Source organism: Leptonychotes weddellii, chromosome 9 (assembly GCF_054177405.1).
Source record: "Leptonychotes weddellii isolate Sample4059 chromosome 9, ASM5417740v2, whole genome shotgun sequence".
Lineage (NCBI taxonomy): Eukaryota > Metazoa > Chordata > Mammalia > Carnivora > Phocidae > Leptonychotes > Leptonychotes weddellii.
In genome coordinates, this window is record NC_138377.1 from 86,061,260 (window position 1) to 86,080,376 (window position 19,117).

Consider the following 19,117-nt stretch of genomic DNA (forward strand, 5'->3'; position numbering starts at 1 on the left):
TTGGGGAGGGTATGTGCTATGGTGAGTGCTGTGAATTGTGTAAGACTGATGAATCACAGAATTGTACCCCTGAAACAAATAATACATTATATGTTAATAAAAAAAATTTTTTTAAATAACATAAAATGTGAGTTTTTCTCCTCTTTAAAATTTTTTTAGGTCAAAAATGCAAAACAGGGCACCTGGGTATTTCAGTCGGTTGAACATCCAGCTCTTGGTTTCAGCTCAGGTCATGATCTCAGGGTTGTGGATTGGGCCCCACGTCAGGCTCCATGCTCAGCGCAGAGTCTGCTTGAGATTCTTTCCCCCTTCTGCTCCCTTCCATTCTGCTCTTCCCCCCTGCTCATGCTCTCTCTCTCTAAAGTAAATAAATAAATAAATAAAATCTTTAAAAATAATAAAAAGTTTAAAAATGCAAAACATTTGAATAAACAAAAAGAAAATATAAGATACTACATAATCCCATAAACCAGACTTAACCACTGCCAACTTTTTTGTTTTGTATGTCTTTCATATATATCTATGTATCTATATCTATACTACAAAATCTCCATACAAATCTGTTGTTAAAAATCTTTAAGATACTGAAAATGTGCTGCCTTAAGTTCCACTAAGTTTATCACATGATCACGTGACACTTGTCACCATGATTTCAAGAGATTTCTTTAAATAATGTGCTAATGTATGTATAGCAGTTGCTTAATAAATATAATCTCATATTCATAAACTAGATTGGATTATATGTACTTCATATAATTTCGATTGTGTTAAAGGTGCAACATCAATGCAATAGGTTTGGAGAAATGTAAATTCTACTATTTTTTTTTACTTTTTTAAAAAATTAAATTCAAGTAGCCAACATATAGTACCTCATTAGTTTCAGATGTAGAGTTCAATAATTCATCAGTTGCATATAACACACAGTGCTCATCACATCACATGCCCTCCTTAATGCCCGTCACCCAATTATCCCATCCCCCCACCCACCTCCCCTCCAGCAAATGTCAGTTTGTTTCCTATAGTTAAGAGTCTCTCATGGTTTGTCTCCCTCTCTGTTTTCTTTCCATTCCGTTTTCCCTCCCTTCCTCTATGATCCTCTGTGCTATTTCTTATATTCCACAAGAGTCCAATGCCAGATGGCTTCCCAGGGGAATTCTACCATTTAAAGAAGAACTAATACCTATTCTTCTGAAGCTGTTAAAAAAATAGAAATGGAAGGAAAACTTCCAAACTCATTCTATGAGGCCAGCACCACCTTGATCCCCAAACCAAAGATCCCACCAAAAAGGAGAATTACAGACCAACATCCCTGATGAACATGGATGCAAAACTTCTCACCAAGATAATAGCTAGTAGGATCCAACAGTACATTAAAAGGATGATTCACCATGACCAAGTGGGATTCATTCCTGGGATGCAAGGGTGGTTCAACATTTGCAGGTCAATCAACATGATACTTCACATTAATAAAAGAAAGAACAAGAACCATATGATCCTCTTAATTGATGCAGAAATCCTACTATTAAGAAACACCTAACAAAAGATTTCACTCTTTCCACTCATAGTGTTTGTTTTCATAGCATTTATCTCTAAACTGGCTCATATTCATCAGAAATTAACATAGCAGCAAATTGTGTTAGTTTAACTATTTCAAGCTTGAGGTTATGAATATACTCAGCCTTTTTAAAAAATAAAAAGAGCTTCCCCAAGGAAGTTTCTGTCCCGTGTCCTATATTGTCTCTTCAAGCACCCTATTCTTCTCTGGTGGTCTTTTGTACGGACAAATATCGATAAAGATTGTCCACATGGGCTGCCTTAACTTCCTTACTAATTCCCCCATAATGCTGGACACTGGATTCCTCCCACATTACTTTACTGACACCAGTCTCCTGTATTTGTTAGGACAGAGGTTTGGCTACTATTAATCAAACTGTTCCTTTTCTACTGAGTTGTATGAATTCTTTATATATATCGGATATTAACCCCTTATCAGATATATGATTTGCAAATATTTTCTCCCATTCTGTAGGTTGCCTTTTCATTTTGTTTTTGGTTTCCTTTGCTGTACAGAAGCTTTTTTTTTTTTTTTTTAAGATTTTATTTATTCATCTAACAGAGAGAGACACAGTGAGAGAGGGAACACAAGCAGGGCGAGAGGGAGAGGGAGAAACAAGCCTCCCACCAAGCAGGGAGCCCGATGTGGGGCTCGATCCCAGGACCCCGGGATCATGACCTGAGCTGAAGGCAGACGCCCAACGACTGAGCCACCCAGGCACCCCAGTACAGAAGCTTTTTAGTTTGATGTAGTCCCACTTGTTTATTTTTGCTTTTGTTGCCTTTGCTTTGGTGCCAAATCCAAAAAAATCATTGTGAAGATCAAGGTCAAGGAGCTTAGGCTCTATGTTTCTTTCTAGGAGTTTTATGGCTTCACATCTTACATTCAAGTCTTTAATCCATTTTGAGTTGACTTTTGTGTATGGTGTACATATGTCCATTTTTAGATACATGATTTGCAAATATTTTTCCCACCCTGTGGTTTGTCTTTTCATTTTAAAATGGTGTGTTTTGAAGAGAAAAAGGTTTTAATTTTGGCAAAGGCCAATATACCATTTGTTTTTAAAGATTTACTTATTTATTTTAGAGAGAGAGTGAGAGCATAAGCAGGAGGGGCAGAGGGAGGCAGAAAATCTCAAGCAGACTGTGCTGAGCACAGAGCTCAATGAGGGGCTTGATCTCAGGACCGCAAGATCATGACCTGAGCCAAAACCAAGAGTTGGAGCCTTAACCAACTGTGCTACCCAGGTGCTCCCAGTACACCATTTTTAAAATGAATTATGTTTTTGATGTCATATCTAAAAAAATCTTTGTCTAACCCATAGTCACAAAAATTTTTGCTGATGTTTTCTTTTAGAAATTTTATAGTTTTAGGTTTTACCCTTATATCTATGATCCATTTCGAGTTAATTTTTGTGCATGGTGTGAGATAAGGGTCTATATTTGTTTATTTGTTTTAATGGATATACAATTATTCCAGCTCCATTTTTCTAAAAAAATATATTCTTTGGTGAGCCTGGGTGGCTCAGTTTGTTGAACGTCTAACTCTTGGTTTTGGCTCAGATTATCATCTCGGGATCATGGGATTGAGCCCCATGTCAGGCTTTGGGTTCAGCATGGAGTCTGCTTGAGATTCTCACCCTCTCTCTCTGCCCCTCCCCCCACTCATACACTTCGCCCCCTCTCTAAAATAAAAATAAATAAATAAAATCTTTTAAAAAGAATATTCTTCTCCTATTGAATTGTTTTGGAATCTTTGTCAAAAATTGATAGACTGTAAATGTGTGAATTTATTTCTGGACCTACTGCTCTTTTACATTGATTTTAATGTCTATCTTTATGCCAACACTACACTATGTTAATTTCTGAAATTTTGTAGTAAGTTTTGAGATCATCAGTATAAACCCTCTAGTTTTGTTCTTCTTTTCAACATTTGTTTGGCTATTCTAGGTGCTTTTCATTTTTATATAAATATTTAGGATCAATTTGTCAATTTCTATGTCAACAATGTTTTATACTTTTTAGTGTATAGGTCTTGCCCTTCTAATAACTTTATTCCTAAGAATTTTATTATCTTGTATGCTATGGTGAATAGAAATGTTTTCTTAATTTCATTATTGGATTGCTGTACTGATCCTGCATCTTGTGGCCTCACTTCTCAATTCTAGTTTTTTGTTTTGCTTTGTTTAGTCTAGATTCCCTAGAGTTTGCTTTTCTTTGTCTAGATTCCCTAGAGTTCTTGCAGGGTGGGAGGGAAGGAGACTCAGGGTTCTCCCTGGTAGAAAAGTCCCTCCCTATTCCAATGTCTGCCATAACAGCCCTAGTTCTATCTTATTGATATGTTGATGTTCAGCTTTAAAATATCATTTGAATACAAATAATCTAGTTTATCGTCATTGTGCAGATGAGGAAACTGATCTCAGAATCACTGAGTAATTTGATCACAGTTTAAAATTAAATGAAATATTACAAAGGCAAAATAAGGTACGACATGGACATACAAAAGAAGTTAAGTGAATCAGTAAAATTGCAGCTAGTCTTGTTCTTAATGATACATTTTATTCTCTCATTATAAATATTAATTCACAGTGGATACAACTCTTTGGCTTTATGTAAATTTCATAGAAAAAACATGTAGATTTGTAATTTTTCTTATCTCAAATTGAAGCTGCATTTGAAAAGGTTAAAAGGATACATAATTACACCGTTATTAAATGTCATATGGACTGATACTGTGCAGGTTAGGCCAAGTGGCTCTGTAACTCGAGTGTTAATTATTTGCAAACCTGCATATGGGAGGCCCCCAAGGATATTATTACTGAAGTATTGGCCTTCTCCTGACTTCACTGCTGTTAGTGTCAGCAAAGCCAGTGAATCTGTCATGTCTTTCCTGTTTATTCATAGAGGTTGTAGTGGTATTTTAGTAATATTCTTGCTTTTCATGGATAGTTGTTTCTACTTTTGAATTTATATCTCATGTAACATTTTAATAATCCTTTTCATATGCAGAGCTCACTTAAAATGTATAATAGCCAACTTGTTATTAACTCTTTTTGACAGAGAGAAATTAGTGAGAACTGAATATTAACAAGCAGAGAAAGAAAGCCACCAGGACTTTCAGTTATTAATAGAAGTAGGAGTTATACCCAGAGACTTTTTGACACAAGATACCAGGTAGTGAACAGTCTTATTTTAAAATAGCATGGCAAAAATACTCTGAAAAGCCCAAGTAAAATGATGGAAACAAGAAAAGAGAATAATATATATACATATATATTTTTTAAGTATTTGAAAACGTCTGCACTTAACCTTGGTAGAAAAACTAATCATAACCATTACACAGTAATTAGAAGCCATTTAGTTTTTGTCATTTACTTAACTATGCTTATATATTGTAGACATTAAGTGTCTTCATTTGGGAAAGAATGGAACAGAATAGCTACTTATTAAAGTACAAGATAAAGGTTGCTGTGTCTAAATCTACCTTTTTTGTTGTTGTTATGATATCAGGAAGGTATCAGGGAGCCATGGAAAATGAGAAATTGGGTCATTGCTTACAAGTAGATACTAGAAATTTTAATATAGCATGAATATTTTCACTTGGAAACAGCTTTACGATTGGAGATTTGTGTGTGATAATACGTACAACTATAACCCTCCATTATATCTTAAAATGGAAAACTTAGCTCCAAGATCCAAATTTTTATAAACATATTGCTCATATAGAGAATCATGAATTACAAATGTAACACATGAGGAATATACACACAACTAACGTATTTTATCTTTTTATAACTAATATATTTTAAATTGATTTCAAAAAATAATTTTACCAGTTATTTTAGAACTTAGAAGCATTTTGGTAGCATTTTGGTAGACCAGAGATCATTTAAAATCTGTTAAGATCATGTGCACTGATGCCTTCTTTTTCTTTTGATCAACTTCCCTACAAGAGAAAGTATACACGATGCTTCCCTTGACTCTAAAGCTGTCTATGTTCAAAATTTATTTTATGCCAGTGGTGCTCTTCTTATTAATAAGGATTTTTAAAAAGTATCTACTATCTTTCAGTGCCTGCCATGGGAGAAGATCACTGCCAAGCATTACACATTCATACTAGGGCCACCTCTGTATCTATATCATGTATCAGGGAGGTCAGATGTCTGGGACTGGGGCTCAAATCCTGGCTCTGCTCCTTAAAAACATGTGAAATTGGGCACTTAATTCAATTTCCCCTAAAAGTAGTTTTTCATTAGTTTCACAACACCAACTTTATGGAATTGTTATGAGAATGAACACAGCTGTATATAAACAAAGACATGGCTCCTCATAGGCACTAAATAAATGGTAGATATGTAGTAACAATGTTTTGTTCATCACTATCTCAGGATCAGGGAATAAAACTTTTGGTGGGAAAAGTGAAGAAATTATGAAAACCATCTTCTGTTCTATTTCTTGCTTGCCCTCTGTCTTCTGTATTTCTCCACTGCAGTAAGTAGTAGTAAGCAGTGAAGGAGGCTCTGCAATGTTGAGGAAAGCTGCAGCCAGCTCCAGACCTACCTCAGTGTTGGTCCAGGATTTCAGTGAAAAGAATAAAGCAATTCATTGAGTTTACTGTCCAGGCCAGCTCACTAGGTTTGTCAAGCAGGCAAAGATGGAGTCAGGGGGCGCCTGAGTGGCTCACTTGGTTAAGGGACCGACTCTTGGTTTCATCTTGGGTCATGATCTCAGGGTTGTGAGATCAAGCCCTGTGTGGGGCTCCGCTGTCAACAGGGAGTCTGCTTCTTTCCCTCTCTCTCTCTCCCTCTCCCTCTGCCCTTCCCCCCCTGCTCATGCTCTCTTTCTCTAAAATAAATAAATAAATCTTTTTTAAAGGGTGGAGTGTTTACTTAGGATTATAGACTATGCACTGGACTGGAGAGTCTTCTGTGTTATATTTCTTAAGGAGTCTGAGAAAAGCCATCTCTGACAAGATGGGCTACCGGTCAAAAACCCTTAAATTAAACAAACCTTGTACCCATTAAATTAGTAAAGGTAATTTTTAAAAATTCCAAAACCATGTGTGGGTGGGCAATGGGGATGTAGGCTGACTCATACATTGCTGGTGCTACTGTAAGAGTAGATTTTTGGGACAGTAAATTGAATGAGATTTAAGGGGAAAATAATCTTAAAACTAATCATATTGGTCAAGATTTCCTTATTTAAGAAAATGCATTCTTCCATAACTTCGGAGGACTACAGTTGCTAACCTTATTGAAGATTGAGCTGTTGACCATCCAAAATTTAGATCCTACATCTCAAGATGTGCAAGAAAGAGTGGACTATCTTTTACTTTCCAGCTTGGACACCCATTGAAAAGCCTTGGGTCATATGTCTTCCCACCAACAAACCAGTCACTGCCCAGTCACTGCTTTCCTGCTCATATATTCTTCAAAGGAAAGAGGGTGAATGTACCAGACAACAGAGGATAGGAAAATATCCTAGATAAAATAACTGTCACCACATCCAATATTCTAACCATGCCCATTGTTGTGGTATTATTATTCCTGAAAATATATTCCAAGAAGTAAATTGAAATGGTGATGGGGGAGGGTTTGTGCAATTACTGTGCCAACGTATCATAGCTGTGTACATTTTAACAGGAAAAGAAAAACAAAACCAAACCTAACCTGGCAATGGCCGAAATGCTCAAATGCTGAGGAATGGTAAAGGTACTTCAGCATATTACAATAATAAGCCATCTTATCCAATTCAACTTATTAAAGATTGAGAATGTATGTATTTTGTTTAACAGTTAGTGGGAATATAAGGATGGATAAGGCATGGTCCCTTCCTCCCCTTAAGTGGTCACTATGTGGTGTTAGTGATAATGGTAATGGGCATTTTTGAGCACTTACTAGTTGATAGGCAGTATGTCAAGTGCTGTATTATTACATTCAATCCTCTGAACAATATGGGACTTCATCCAAGGCCTTATAACTCCAAACTGACATTGTAGTAGGCGTTTAAAACAAAAATCTGTAGGATCACAGAGAGAATGGTTATTTTTTTACACTGAGTTATAATTTGACATGCAATAAGTTGCACACATTTAAAGTATACAATTTAATAAACATTGAAATGCAACTGTGAAGCCATCTGATCTCTTTTCTGTAACTATAGATTAATATGCATTTCTAGAATTTTATATTTGTTTGACTCAGCCTAATTATATTGAGATTCATCCATATTGTTGCATGTATCAAAAGTTCAGCTCTTTTTTTTTTGCTGAGTAATATTCCACTGTTTGAATATACCACAATATGTTTACCCATTCACCTGTTGAAGGACATCTGAGTTGTTCCCAGTTTTAGACTATTACAAATAAGGCTGTTATGACAGTCATGTACAAGTCTTTGTATAGTCAGTGTTTTCATTTCTCTTGGGTAAATAACTAGGAATGGAAAGGCTGAATCATATGCTAAGTATATATTTAACTTTTTTTTAATTTAAAATTTTTATTTTGAGATAATTGAAGATTCAAATGCAGTTGCAAAAAATAATACAGAGAGCCTGTGTGCCCTTTACCCATTTTTTTCCTCCAATAGTAACATCTTGCATTACTAATAATATCAAAACTGAGATATTGACACTAATAAAGTGAAAATACAGAATATTTCTATCACCACAAGGATTCCTCATGTTCCCCTTCTATAGCCACATCTACTTCCCTCCTACACCTCCCCACCAAGAACCAAATACTAATTAGTTCTCCATTTCTAAAATTCATTTAAAGAATATTATATAAATGGAATCATTCAGTAGGAAACCTTTAGGGGTTACCTTATTTTTAAGTTTTTAAAAATTTAATTCCAGTATAGTAAACATACAGTGTTACATTAGTTTCAGGTATACAACATAGTGATTCAACAATTCTATACATTACTCAGTGCTCATCATAAGTGTACTCTTAATCCCCTTTATCTATTTCACCTCTTCCCCTACCACCACCCCCCACCTCTGGTAACCATCAATTTGTTTTCTATAGTTGAGTCTGTTTCTTGGTTTGTCCCTCTCTCTTTTTCCTTTGTTCATTTGTTTTGTTTTTAAATTCAACATGAGTGAAATCATATGGCATTTGTCTTTGTCTGATTTATTTGCTTAACACTATAATCTTCAGTTCCATCCATGTTGTTACAGATGGCAAGATTTCATTCTTTTTATATGGCCAAATAATATTTCATTGTATGTATACACCACATCTTCTTTATCCATTCACCTATCGGATGCATATTTGGGCTGCTTCCATAATTTGGTTATTGTAAATAATGCTGCAATAAACATAGAGGTGCATGTATCCCTTTGAATTAGTGTTTTCTTATTTTTTTTTTTTGGTAAATACCTAGTAGTGGAATTACTGGATCATAGTGCAGTTCTCTTAACTTTTTGAGGACCCTCCATACTGTTTTCCACAGTGGCAGCACCAGTTTGCATTCCCACCAACGGTGCGAGAGGGTTCCTTTCTCTCCACGTCCTCGCCAACACTTGTTGTTCTTGTGGGGATTAGCTTTTTTCACTCAGAATAATTCTCTGGAGATTCACTCAGGGTGTTGTGTGTATCAGTTTGTTCATTCCTTTTATTGCTGAGCAGCATTCCATGGTCTGGATTTATCACATTTGTTTAATCATTCATGCACTGAAGTACATTTATGTTGTTTCCAGTTTTTAGCGATTACAAAGAAGCTCCTGTAAACATTCACGCGCAGGTATTGATATGAATATAATTCTTCATTTTTCCAGGGTAAATGCCCAGGAGTGCAATTGCTTGGTAATATGGCATTTGCATGTTCAGTTTATTCAAACATGGCCAAACTGCTTTTCAGAGTGGCTATATGCCATGTTACCATCCTACTGGAAACATATGAGTGATCCAGTTTATTCATGTTGCCAACATTTGGTATTATCAGTGTTTTCTTTTAGCCATTCTGATAGATATGTAGTAATATCTCATTGTAGTTTTAATTCGCATTTCTCTAAAGCCACCAGGACTTTCAGTTATTAATAGAAGTAGGAGTTATACCCAGAGACTTTTCACGTGCTTTTCTGCCATTTGTATATTCTCTTCAGTGAAATGTCTCTTTGTGCTTTTTTTTCCCATTTTCTAATTGGATTATTTTATTGTTGACATTTGAGAGTTCCTTATGTATTTTAGATAGTGCATTGTTAGATATGTGGCTGGCAAATAATTTTTCACATTCATTGCTTGTTATGTTATCTTCTTAACGTGTTCTTAGAGTTTTAATTTTGAGGAAGCTCAGTTTATCAATTTTCCTTTATGGATTGTGCTTTGGTGACAAGTCTAAGAACTCTTGGCCTGGTCCTAGATGTTGAAGATTTTTTCCTTTTCTTCCCCCCTTAAAAGTGTTATAGCTTTAAATTTAAATTTATGTATGAAATCCACCATGAGTTGACTTATATGTAAAGTATAAAATGTAGGTCAAGGTCTGTTTTTTAACCAATGGGTGTCCATTTCTCCATCACCATTTGTTTAAAGGCAAACTTTCCTACATTGAATTGCATCTGCACATTTGCCAAAATTCAGGCATATTTGTGTGGGAATTGCAGGGGGAGGTCTCTTTTCTGTTCCATTAATCAATGTGTCTATTCATCAATAATACCAATCTCTCTTGATTTTTTTAACTATTCTAGTTTGTCTTCCATAGAAATTTTAGAAGAATCTTCTCTATATCTACAAAAATTCTTGTTGAGGTTTTGGTGGGAATTGTGTTAAATCAGAATATTAATTTGGGAAGAATTAACTATGTTCTTTCTTCCAATCCATAAACATGGTATGACTCTCTACTTAACTGAGATCCTTGATTTTTTTTATTCAAGTACAATTAACATACAATGTTATATTAATTTCAGATATACAATATAACAATTCAACAATTCTATTCATTGCTCATCATGACAAGATTACTCTTACTCCCCTTCACCTATTTCACCCATCCCCCACCTACCTCCCCTCTGGCAACTACTAATTTGTTCTCTACATTTAAGAGTCTGTGTCTTTTGTTGTCTCTCTTTTCTTTGTTCATTTGTTTTGTTTCTTAAATTTTACACATGAGTGAAACCATATGATATTTATCTTTCTCTGATTGACTTATTTCACTTAGCATTAGACCCTCTAGAACCATCCATGTTGTTGCCAATAGCAAGATTTCATTCTCTTTTATGGCTGTGTAATATTCCACTGTCTATATATACATCTTTTTTTGTAACTAAATTTGTTTATTTGTATCATGATTTGTTCCCCCAAAGATTTTTTGTATTTGATTTTAGTTGACACATCATATTACATTAGTTTCAGGTGTACAGCTTAGTGATTTGACAAGTTTATACAGTATACTATGTTCATCACAAGTGTAGCTACCATCTGTCCTGTTACATTACTATTACAATATCATTTACTGTATTCCTTCTGTTGTACCTTTTATTCCCATGACTTGTTCATTCCATAACTTGGAAGTCTATATCTCCCGTTCCCCCATTTTGCCCAAGTCCTGCACTTCTCTCCCCTCTGGCAGCCATCAGTTTATTCTGTTTTTATAGGCCTGATTCTGCTTTATAACAGATACGGGAGTTTAGTATATGACAAAGGGGGGCATTAGTGGGAAAAACCAGATTCTTCAAATAAGTCATGCTTATACAACTTATACCCAAATAAATTCTTCCCAAAGCAAAATTTGATAACAAAAATGACTCCATAAGTTATTAGAAGAAAACATAGATTTCTATATATAATCTTGGAGTAGGGATAAATGATGTAAAACCAGGATTACATTAAGGAAAATAATAAGTAAATTTGACTACATAAAAATTAGTAACATTGCCAATGAAAGCCATATATATTAAAGTTAAAAACAACATATTGGCAAGAACATTTGAATATTAATTATGAAGTGCCACTTAAAAATCCACAGTGAGTATTTACAACTCAGTTGGAAAAGATAAACACCACTAATAGAAATGTGGGAAATGAAATGAGAAGTCATTTCACAACAAAATGTGCTAAGAATAAAAACAAATGCTCATCCAGTGCATACTTTAAAAGTTGCAAGTAAAAAAAAAAAAAAAAAAAAGCAATGGTGTACTACTTTTTACCTATAAGTAGTATAATTTTACCTATAATTTAACAAAGATCAAAACATTTGTTTAATATTACTCATGGGCACGATGTAGAGGTACAGATGCTCTCAAAACCTGAGGATGCAAATTTAAATTAGTTGTAACTGCTATAGCAAAATTTAGCTACATAAATAATTTGTCAGGTTTATTGAGGTATAATTTACATGTAGTAAAATATATTCTTTTAAAATGTATAATTTGATGAGTTTGACAAACACATACAGTTATATAAACATCACTACAAATTTTTCATCTATGAATTATATTTTGTTCCATTAATCTTTCTAGTTATATGTGATATTACTTTAAGTGTTGATAATATTCACAATCTTGCCTTAAGAAGTGACTGTGCATCTATCCTCTATCTACATCTTATCATAAGAAAGATAATAAATAATTGCTTGACTTAATATTTTAATAAACCCAATGAAACTAATTATTTAATACCTATTACTGAGTGTTATATTTAAATTAAATCAAAATAATAACAAGTTTAAAAGCAAAATGTAATAATATAAGATACTAGGAAAATTTTAATGTTTTAACATCAGTGAACAAACTTCAGTACTATATTTAGTTATCCTATTTAAGACCTCCAACATAATAAAATCTTTTTGTAGTTTTATGGTCTCCTCCAAGGAATGATTGGTATTTGTGTTTAGTGCAGCAAACAGTGAGTTTCTGATTGCACTGCAGCTCTAATTTATCAGGACTGAGCTAGAATGAGCTTGCACATTTTGAATTAGACTGCAGAAGGGTGCAAGTAGTCAATAAACCTTGGCATCATTTCCAGATTGGCATGTGAAAACCCAAAAGGCGCCCTTTGTCCATAGTCATTTCTTCAAATACTGGAGAATTAATAATGCTTCTGTTCAAAATGAATGTGTTAAAATTGGAAGACTGAAGAACAAATCTTTTTAAATAACAGGGTCAGTAAACATGAATCACCATTTGTATACAGATCCAGCAGATTATAAGAGTAGACTGAGTTTTCCAAGGCCTCCCCAGCCTGGGTATAAATGGGGTCATGGTCACAGCAACAGTCTCAAGTCCTCATCTTTTTTGTGTCATAGTACTTTAGATGAATTCTAGGTATAAAACATATAGCTAGATTGTATTTTGAAATCCTATTTAACAATCTTGACCAGTTCAATCCATCTCATTTATTATGACCACTCATATATTTGGATTCATTCCTACCATATTTTATTGTCTACTTTCTAGGCTTTTTATTTGTTCCCCCTCGTCTTTGCTTGCTTGCTTGCTTGCTTGCTTGCTTGCTTATGTATGTATGTATGTATGTATGTATGTATGTATGTATGTATTCATTCATTCATTTGATTGAGTTTTCATTTTCTTTTTTTTTCCCCAGTGTAAAAAGGTGTTTTTATTAAAGCATGGGGACAGGACCCACGGGCAGAAAAAGTTTGGATTGAGTTTTCTTTACTCACCTTTTCTCCCTTTACCGATTTGGGAGTTACTGATTGTACTTGACGGAAAATCTAAAATTAGTCAATATCTCTTTCTTCTTAAAATGTGATTCTTCATTTTCTTTTTTATATCATCATCTATTAATTTGATTTATCGACATTGTTTTGCTCATGTTATTCTTACAGTCCATATCTCACTCTGGGTTAAATTTCCTAAAGTATGTATTTTTATCTTTCTTCAGGGGTCTGAGTGCAATAAATTTATCCTTTGCTTGTTTAGAAGGGATTTTATTTTTCCTTTATCTTGAAGACAATTCACTGGGCATAGGTTTATAGAGTTGGAGTCATTTTCCTTCAATATTTTGAAATTATTATTCTATCATCTTATGACTGTCAACATAACAAGTCTATAGTCAGCCAGTTGAATTTTTTTTTCCATTATAAATCACTGTCTTTTCTTCTTTGGTGTCTTAAATTTTCTTTCTGTCTTTGGTATTCTGTACTTTGGTGACAATGTGTCTACTTCTGCATTTCATTTGATTTATCCAGTAGGGTACTTGGTGTATATTCAGTCTGAAGATTCATGTCCTTTCTTTAATTCTAGAAAATGTGCAGCCATTTTCTCTACAAACATAGATGCTCCTCTATTTTTTTCCTTGTATAATTGTTTTGAGATATATGTTAGACGTGCTAATTATACCCTTTATATCTTATAACCTCTCTTTCATGTTTTCCATATCTCTAATGTACATTCTGTGTAATATTCAGTGATCTATCTTCCAGGTTACTAATTCCCTTTTTTACTATTTAAACATTTACTGAGTTTTAAATTTCACTGCCTATAATGACTATATTCATTTATAAAAATATGCTTCATTCTTTTTAAATTTGCCTCTTTTCTCTCACAGTGATTTATTTATCATTGTGATTGCTATTACTTCTTTCGTCTACGACCATTTTAACAATTTTTTTTGTAGATTGAGATTATTCTGTCACCTCAAGTTCTTAGCCTGTCAGTTCTCCAGTTTGTTATGTCTGGTGACTCTTCCTCATGCTATATCACCTCATGTTGTTTATAAATTTTTATTTCTAGCTTAACTTCAATGGGGATTTGCTTTATATGTGTAAATTAATGCATCCTGCGGGTGTAGAAGATCCCCATGGAACAATTTTGTAGGGTTTTTTTCCTGCTGTGTGCCCTCAAATTTTTTCAATAGTCAGGGATAATTTTTAAATTAATGAATTAGAGCATGGGATAATATAAATTCAGATACTGTACACCACACACAGTACTGGTGGAGTGGTCTCATGGTTAATTTTCTTAGAGGAGAACCCCAGCTCTGCTCCTTTGACATTCCCCAAATCAGGCAGATGACCAGATACCTTGTATTTTCCAAAAACTTCATGGGTGAAGTTCATTTAGTCTCCTTTTCATAGAAATAGCATCCTTGGGGAGACCCTAGTTTTATTCAGGGGCTCAGTTCCAATTCCTTATTTAGGTTCAAGGTTCTATCCCAAAGTTAGCCAAATCTCTATAAAGACATTAAAACTCCCATCCCTAGCTATTAGACCTGATCAGGACTTCCCCTTCTGGTGATGGTGGATAGGTAATTTAGACCAATACTCCTATTGAAGAAAACTAAAAAAGGTTAGAATAGAACAACTATATTCTTAAAAGCATCAAAAAGTGTAAATCATATGAAGGAAATAAATACTGGAGTTAAATCCAGAGTAGAGAAAAACAATTCAGGGATTTGCTTTTGCTCAGGAGGCATTTGCTGACTTAGAACAAGTAGCTGAGAGGACACAGAGTTGTATAGCCCAAATTGGTCTTCAAGGAAATAATTGATGCCTCAGCTGCTAAGAATGCTGTCAGCAAAGAGCCTTCAGTTATTGCCCTGTTCAGGGATTGTCTCAGCTGTAGGGAGCCACCTGACCAAGATCATACCATTCCTAGAATGGCCCACATCCAATAATTGATATGGAGGTATAAAAGTTTGGCCATTTTGTTCCTACTTAGGACAACACTAATGGGCCATTTCAAGTCACCTGTTATTGGGTCGGTATCATAGCCTGACTTTTCCTTCTACCCAATTTCTGCTTCCTTTACCTCCTTTTCACAGTTGTTGATCTCAACAAGACTCCCAAATAAACACCTTAAACACTAAACTCCATCTAGCTCCGCAGAATTCAAAAACATTTTTGTTGCAGGTTGGGTTTTCTGTGAAGCAGAGCTTTTCATAGTTTTCAAAAGTTAGTGTGGAAAACTTAGAGTCTAGGGCTTAACTAAAGGTCATCTGTGGCCCAGAAAATCTCAAGTCCTAAGATTGGAATATAGTAATTTGAGCATTGACTGGAGCATTCATTCAAACACTTGACAGCAGCAACACAATCCACTTTGGAGAACTCCTACAAATCAATAAGGAAAAAGAACAATAACCCAGTAGAAAAATGGACAAAGGCTTGGATAGGTTCTCAACTCAGTAATCTTCAGGAAAATGCAAACTAAAACTGTAATAGATGCCTTTGATCACCTACTAGAATGGCTAAAATTTAAGACTAATATAACCAAGAGTTGTCAAGAATGTGGAAGAACAGAAACTGTCATGTACTTCTAAGTGGAATATAATTGGTACAACCACTTCAGAAAATAGTTTGGTATTAGTCACTAAATTTTAAGATAGGCATACCTCCTGATCCAACAGTTTTACGGCTACATATGTTCATATTCTATAGAATTGCCTGTGTGTATGAAGAGACACATGCAAGGGTGTTCTTTGCAACCAATGAACTGCTATACATAGTATTATTATTTATAGTAGCAAAAAACTGGAAAATATCCAAATATTCATCACCAAAAACTGTAGAAATTGTGTCCCTTAGTTATAGAATGTAAAACGCTTTTATTACACAATGAAATAATAACAGTAATGAAAAGAAACAAACTATGAATACAATTCAGATGCAAAAACATGGATAACCTAACATAATGTTGAATAAAGGAAGCCAGACACAAAATAATACATTTTATATGATTCAATGCATATGAAGTACAAAACCAGATAAAAGTAAATTATACTGCTTAGACATGCATGTTTTATGTGGTCAAGTATAAAGAAAAACAAGGACATGATTACCATAATACAGTACAGAAGACCCTAAAGATCACACACACACACACACACACACACACACAAATGTAGAATTAATTAATGAATTCAGCAAAGTTTCAGGATACAAAATCAATGCCCAACAAAAAGCAGTTGCATTTCTATATGCTAACTGAACAATATAAAAATGAATTAAGAATAAATGACAATTGTTGGTGAAGATGTGGAGAAAAAGGAACTCTTGTGCACTGTTGGTGCAAATGCAAACTGGTGTAGCCACTGTGGAAAACACTATGGAGGGTCCTCAAAAAATTAAAAATAGAGTTATCATATGATCTAGTAATTCCACCAGTGGGTATTTACCCAAAGAATACAAACACACTATTTTATTTATTTCTTTAAGTAGGCTCCACATCCAGTGTGGAGCTCAACATAGGGTTTGAATTCAAGACCCTGAGATCAAGACCTGAGCTGAGATGAAGAGTTGGACTCAACCAACTGAGCTACCCAGGCACCCCTCACCAAAACACTAATTTTAAAAGATATATGCACTCTTATGTTTAATGCAGCATTATTTACAATAGCCAAATTATGGAAGCAACCCAAGTGTCCATCCATAGATGAATGATAAAGAAGATGTGCAATATCTATACACAATGGACTATTACTCAGCATAAAAAAGAATAAAATCTTGCCGTTTGCAATAACGTGGATGGACCTAGAGGGTATAACCCTAAGTGAAATAAGTCAGAGAAAGACAAATACCACATGATTTCACCCATACATGGAACTTAAGAAACAAAACAAATGAATAAAGAAAAAAAGGAGACAAACAAAAAAGCAAACTCTTAAATATAGAGAACAAATTGATGATTACCAGAGGGGAGGTGGGGGATGAAGGAAATAGTGGGGATTAAGGAGATTAAGAGTACACTCACTGTGATGGGCACTGAGTAATGTATAGAATTGTTGAATCACTATATTGTACACCTGATACTAATATAACAAATAAATTTAAAAAATAGAATTACCATATGATCCAGCAATTCCATGTCTGAGTATATACCCAAAATAATTAAAAGCAAGATTTTGAAGAGATAGCTGTACACTCAAGTTCATAACAGCATTATTCACAATAGTCAAAAGGTGGAAGCAACACAAGTGCTCATCAATGGATGAATGGATAAGCAAAATAAGGTATCTGCATATAATGTAACATTATTTACCTTTTAAAAAGAATGCAACTCCGACACATGCTACAACAACGATGAACCTTGAGGACATTATGCTAAGTGAAATAAGCCAGTTACAAAAAGATAAATACCACATGATTCTACCTATATGAGGTACTTAGAGTAGTCAAAATTAAGAGACATAAAATGGAATTGTAGTTGCCAGGGGCTGGAGGGAAGGGAGGTTATGGAGTTAATGTTTAATGGGTATAGTTTCAATTTTGCAAGATGAAAAGAGTTCTGGAGATGAATAGTGGTGATGGTCACACAACAATAATAATGTATTTAATATTACTGCACTTTACGCCGAAAGATAACTAAGATGGTAAATTTTATGTTTTGTGTATTTTACCACAATAGAAAATTGAAAATAATTCACTGGCCATGGTTCATGGGTTATTTCATACTCACAGTTCTATTGATCTGTATGTCTGTCCTTATGCCAGTAGCACCTTGTTGTGATTATGTAGCTTTGTAGTAAGTTTTGAAATCAGAAAGTGTGAGTCCTCCAAATTTGTTCTTCTTTTTCAAGACTGTTTTGTCTATTTGGGGCCCTTACAATTCCATACGAATTTGAAGATTGGCTTTTCCAATTCTGCAATTAAAAAAAAAAAAAAGAAAGGCCGTTAGAGACTTGCTAGGGATTGCAGTGAATCTGTAGACCATCTCAGGCAGTGTTGCCATCTTAACAATATTATGTCTTTCAATCCATAAACACAGGGTTCATTCCAATTATATAGGATCTCTGTTCTCCAGATAGATAACAAATAGATTAGGAGAGGGTGGAGGGAAAAGAGAGAGAGAGGTAGATTTACTATAAGGAATTGGCTCATGCAATTATGGAGGCTGAGAAGTTCAAGATCTGCAGTTGGCAATATGGAGACCTAAGGAAGCTGGTGGTATTGTTCCAGTTTGAGTCTGAACTACTGAAAACCAGGAGAGCTGATGGTGTAAATTCCAGTCTGAGTCCAAGTCTGAGGGAAGGAGAATATCAGTGTACCAGTTCTGAGACAGGCAGAAAGGAAGATTTCTTTCTTACTGAGCCTTTTCTTCAACTCAGGACTTCAATGGATTGGATGAAGGCAACCAAATTGGGGATGGCAATTTGCTTTACTCGATCTACCTATCAAATGTTAATCTTGTCTAGAAACATCCTCAAAGACACACCAGAAATAATGTTTAACCAAATAATCTAGGCACCATGGCCCAGGCAAGATGAAATATAAAATTAATTATCACAGCTGGTTCTTACCTGCAGCCAAAGTTGAGAACCATTGCTCTAGACACTAGAAAGAATGAAATCTAAAGACTGGAACTGTCCCCAAGGAGTTAACAGTTGTCTTAATGGTCAGGTGCTCCTCATAATAAGTAGAAATACAAGTTAAGAGAATGGCTAAATAGGTTGGTTTGGGATGCAGAAATTGGAGGAAATGATATCCTAACAAAAGTTTGCTTTATGTACATCTAGAAACATATTCACTTTTTTCCGTATCTCCATACAAGAGAAGCAGATTCTAAACATGTAAACAGGGATTTTGATCTCTTTTAAGCAATGAACTACTAATGCAGGTTTATTGCACTGAACAAGAAAAATGACTTTAATTTTCCAGCATAATTTGAA

The 19,117-nt window shown here is 34.6% G+C and overlaps 1 long non-coding RNA gene across 1 annotated transcript; it reads right to left on the reverse strand.

Annotated features, from left to right (window-relative positions):
• Positions 1-137: 137 nt before the first annotated feature.
• Positions 138-18,247, reverse strand: LOC145723518 (uncharacterized). Its single transcript, XR_014148631.1, has 3 exons — positions 17,908-18,247; positions 7,452-7,572; positions 138-358 (listed from the first exon to the last, which is right to left on the reverse strand). It is a non-coding gene; the product is annotated as an uncharacterized LOC145723518 (long non-coding RNA).
• Between the last annotated feature and the right edge of the window lie 870 nt (positions 18,248-19,117).